Raw genomic sequence first — 5501 nt, forward strand, 5'->3', positions numbered from 1 at the left:
AAAAGAATAAGTGGCGCTGCACTGCGATGCTAGCTAGGTTATCGTAAAGTCGGAGCAAATTGACAAATTAGCCGTTTCATCAATAAAATAAGCACATTTTCAGCAACTACACTGCCCATTTCTCGTCACATACCCCGTGGCTGTGATTGGTCCGTATTAAGAACCGCTTGCATCAGGGGCGGGGGCGGGGTTGCCGTGACCAACAAGACGAACAGAATCCTTTGACCGCCATTGCTGTAAGTTTACAATTCATATTTCAGCTAAACATTACGTAAATCAGCATCTGAATTAAAATGTGACGAGAAATGGGCAGTGTAGTTGCTGAAAATGTGCTTATTTTATTGATGAAATGGCTAATTTGTAATTTTGCTCTGACTTTTCGATAACCTAGCTAGCATCGCAGTGCAGCGCCCCCTACTCTTCTGGCAGTGAATTGTTTTCAGCACCCACAGCCTTCGGAGTACTATAAATTCAACCAATCCGTCCGACTCCGTCCGTCCGTCTGTCCGTAAAGGCCAATTTATACTTCTCCGTTTTTACGGAGACGGACACAGGGAACGCCCTCTCCGATGAGGAACTCCCTCTCCGTGCCCTCTCCGAGCCCCTCGGAGAGCTCTACATGCACCTCCTGATTTTCCTGACTATCTGTCCGTCCGTCATTTTACGGATACCCCTTGGCTGTGATTGGTCCGTATTAAGAACCGCTTGCGTCAGGGGCGGGGGCGGGGTTGCCGTGACCAACAAGACGGAACATAATCCTTTGACCGCCATTGCTGTAAGTTTACAATTCATATTTCAGCTAAACAGTACATGCAAATCAGCATCTGAATTAAAATGTGACGAGAAATGGGCAGTGTAGTTGCTAAAAATGTGCTTATTTTATTGATGAAACGGCTCATTTGTAAATTTGCTCCGACTTTTCGATAACCTAGCTAGCATCGCAGTGCAGCGCCACCTACTCTTCTGGCAGTGAAGTGTTTTCAGCACCCACAGCCTTCGGAGTACTATAAATTCAACCAATCCGTCCGACTCCGTCCGTCCGTCTGTCCGTAACGGAAACGGAGAAGTATAATTCGGCCTTAACGGAGTCGGAGAAGTATAATTCGGTCTTTATCAGGAGGTGCACGTAGAGCTCTCCGAGAGGCTCGGAGAGGGCGTTCCACATCGGAGAGGGCGTTCTCTGTGTCCGTCTCCGTGAAAACGGAGTAGTATAAAGGCCGAATTATACTACTCCGACTCCGTTACGGACAGACGGACGGAGTCGGACGGATGAGTTGAGTTGATGCGCCGATGGGCCGCAGATGTGATTAGTTAACAGGGTAGATGGAGTGTGTGGACAGGAATGCTGGACCCTGACTGTAATTGAAAACAAAAGGGACAGACAGACAAAGAACAGACAGAAAACGAAAAGGGCAGGTCCAGCCCAGGGACATGACAAAACGCATCATGTACTACTGTGGGATTGGTCACTGGTGTGCAGCAGTCAACACACAGACATAAGCACCTCCCCCCACACACACACACACACACACATACTTTCCCCCCGCATTTCTGACCTTCCAAAAGTCTGTGTTCAACCACATCTTTGGCCACATTTTAGCCGACTATACTGTTGAAAGCTCGCTAGTTGTAATGTCTTCTATCTCACTGACCATCTCACCTCAGGATGACCCACTGACACCTTCAGGGTCCATGTGAAATGGTGAGTTGTCATCAGGAGTCCACTGCTATGAATATGTCCAGATATGACCTCTCTGGTGAACAGCTTAGCTGACAGGGCTGAACTTTGCTTTACCATCTTGAGCTGAAGGAAGAATTGCTTACCATAAGCTAAATACAATATTGTTTCATATGGTAACCATCTTCTCAAAATACAACTCAGAGTTTCATTTGAATAAAGAAAAGATCAATAAAGAAAAATGTCTGGATTTTTCTAAACCGGATTAAACAAGGTTACAATATGGCTATAAATTTGACTAATCATTTGGACTTGTTTGAGAGTTATGACTATGAATTTGAAGAGAACAAAAGAAAATACTTTTTAATGCAATGAAAAGCTGTAGAACTTGCTCTTCTTATGGTCTTTCAACTGGTCTGCAAAGCAGAAGCAGGACAAAAAGTAACATTTTCAGTAAGCACAAAGAGGTTTTGTCTGCAGCAATGTGATCTGTGTTGCATAGTGATGCACCAGGATACACCATATATAATCTGAACTGGAAGCATATTGAAAGTAGATATAAAAAGTTTTTTACTCTCCACACAGTGGTATGGGTGGTGTCTGCGCCGCGCCAGTGCTCAACCAAGCCCCCACTCCACTAACCCTGCGAGCACAAGGACCCTGGAGGTGAAGGAGACACCTGGCACTAATCACTCCAGATTAGCTCCTCCGTGGCGAGGACCACCTGTATTCTGAATCCACCAAAGAGATGTATATTCATTAGAGCCCGACCGATTTATCGGCGGGCCGATATTATCGGCCAATATTAGGCATTTTCCAAACTAGCAGTATCGGCATTTATAATGGCCGATAAATGAATATATAATTATACATATTTTTTACTGACAAAACACCTTTCAACCATGTTATGAGTGTTGGTGTTGCATAGTTTGTCCACCAGATGGCACTATTCCGCCGATATATCGGCCGATATATCGGAATATCAGATTTTTTATATAACATAGTTATATTTTTTAGATGAGTTTATATGAGTTTCAAAATTAACCCTAGGTTTCAAACCAGGGGGGTATTCGTCGTAGCTTGCTAAGCGGTTTAGCGAGCTAATTTTCAGGCTAAGATAAAAAACGCCCCTCTTTTTGGTTCGTGGAAGCAACTTTCGATAAATCACCATAGTAACATATCAATTAGCACTAACCTGCTCCAGAGCAGGCTAACGTAAGTGTAGCTGGATAAGCTTGCCACACCCCCGGAAAATAACATGGCAGCTCCCTTTTTGAGAGACCCAGTTGACCAAGGAGCTATATTTTAGTTCGATTAGCTTTCCATACCAATAGAGTTCTTCGCGATTGCCAAGATCCTTTATTTCACACGGATGAGTTCTTGTTTGAGCGATATCGATTTAGCGGACAGGACTCATTTATTTGCAAGACCTTCTCGGGCCGTACATTGCAAATATCACACGCCGCAGCAAGCTTTATGCTTTATTATGAGCTTATGCTGCTGTATGTGAATATGTAACGCTATGTTTTACGAAATGTCTTGTCTTATCTGTTGTGCCTGTGCTTTTTATATGTTTCACTGTGGGAGAGTGGGAAAAGTCATCGATTCCTTTTTATGTCTTGACATGTAAAGAAATTGACAATAAACTTTAACTGTGCTTCAGACTCTGCATAGCCTTGAGTTTTTTTGCGTCAGGTATAGGCTAAATTTTTATACAGTATAGGCGATGCAGAAAACATTGGCAAAGCCGCAGCATGCGTTGCTGTAAGAAAAGTGTACTTGGCGCTTACAGCTGATGAATCAATTCATCATATTCCCTGGCCATGTCCCAGTCAATGAAATCAAAGAGGGATTTACACATAGGCCTACATGCATATACACATATATAGTACATGATATAAGCTCAGTAGCCTACATATATCCTCATAAGTGTCTATGAATTCGTATCAATTAGATACTCTTTGGCCTTGTTTTTATCTAGCCTACTTATTCTGAAAGAGTTGAGATCATTATTTTCGCTTGCAAGATCTCATTCGATTATTAATTTCCATTAAGCCTACTGCCAGCAGGCACATTTAAAGAAATGTGATCTGATTGGGGTAATGAGGCACTTAAGATGAGCCTATACATTTCCCCAGAACTTTCGCATTTATAGCTTATCGGCAATTTTTTGCTGCTTGTCTTGCTCTGGCAGCGGCAGTGTTTGACTTAGCCATGATAATATGCTTATTGTCTTCGTAGAGACAGACTCATTATAATAGTTTGCTCGGATGGCGAGAATAGCCTATCACCGCTCTCTCTTTCGTCTTTTCCGCTATCATACCGTTAGAAAATCACGGTTTTGGTGATCGACCTTTCCTGCCTTTTGAAGTAGGACGTGCACGTGCAATTTCCCTGATAAGTTTAGCCTGATTGAAATTAACCACATGATTTGGATGCGGATCAGCCGTTGACGAACCGATATTTGCTGTTCTCACTCATCTCGCTAATGTTAACGGGCTAAAGGGACAATTGATTAACTTAGCTTCAACCCTTACGACGAACGGGGCCCTGGCACTTGGTGTTAAGTGCCAGTGTTTTTAAATGTGCAGATAGTCTTTCTCTTTTGTTTTGTTTTTTTCACCAATAACTAATATCTCTGTTTTATCTTGGTTGAGCTGAAGAAAGTTATGTGACATCCATACAAGTATAGACATATACAAGTGATCAACAATTCCTTAAATATTTGCAATCAGTAATCTGTGGGCCCACTCAAGGCTATACTGCATGCTGCCCAGTCACCAAGGACCATTGGAACCCCTCTTCTCCACGGTCCATTGGTAACACCCTCTGAGCTTTACCCCGCACTGTCCCTAATGTCCCCAACACACTCTCCAAAGCTGCTTCGATTCCCGGCCGTGCCAAATGACGTTGTGTCCTTGGGCAAGGCACTTCCCCCTACTTGCCTCAGGGAGAATGTCCCTGTACTTACTGTAAGTCACTCTGGATAAGAGTGTCTGCTAAATGACTAAATGTAATGTAAATGTAGAATAAAACCCTCGGAAAAGTACAGTACAGCCTAGAGCAACAGTGATTGACCAACTGCCATAGTTAAGTTATTGATTGGCAGTGGAAGCCCATCAGACGAGACCACACCCGTCTGATGATGTGTGTGCGTGTGTGCTGCAACAGGTGAGTCAGAGAACACACCCTTGTCCTTAGTCAAATGCACAATGAAGAAAAACAAAACGGGACCTGAGGCTACGTTTAATTACACACAGGTGACGATCCACGTACCACCTATATGCCAACACAAGAGTACCCCCTCAGGGCACATGTGTTGGCCACACAAAGGTTGGCAACCTGGAACATGCCTTGAGGTTACACCTTCTGGGTTTATGTGTATGTGTGATTTTACTAGAGAATTCTTTTTAGCTCACCACCAAAATGTTAGTTTATTTATTTAAGAAGAAATCAGCAAGACTTGTGCAAGTTGTGTATTTATTGAAGTTGTGAATTTCTTTATATTTTAAGGGATAAAGTCAGAAGCCTGGCATAGCAACATGATGTGAAAAGTGTGGCATATTTCTTGACAAAGACTATCTCAGACACAGTTCTGTTTCATCAGAGGCTGCTACACAGTGAATGTACAGAAAGTGTGTGTGTGGGGTTTTGATTGTGTATCGCTCACTGTTTATTTGGTTGTGATTATATTGAGGTTTACTTTATGTCCAGAGGGATATAGAGTTAAGCCTTGCCATGGCTTGTGATGTTGGTGTGTGTGTATGTGTGTCATGTAGGGTGTGGCAGTGGAGTGGAGGTTGTCAGAGTTACCTTTTTGACA

The sequence above is a fragment of the Osmerus eperlanus genome, chromosome 1 (genome assembly GCF_963692335.1).
Source record: "Osmerus eperlanus chromosome 1, fOsmEpe2.1, whole genome shotgun sequence".
Classification (NCBI taxonomy): Eukaryota; Metazoa; Chordata; class Actinopteri; order Osmeriformes; family Osmeridae; genus Osmerus; species Osmerus eperlanus.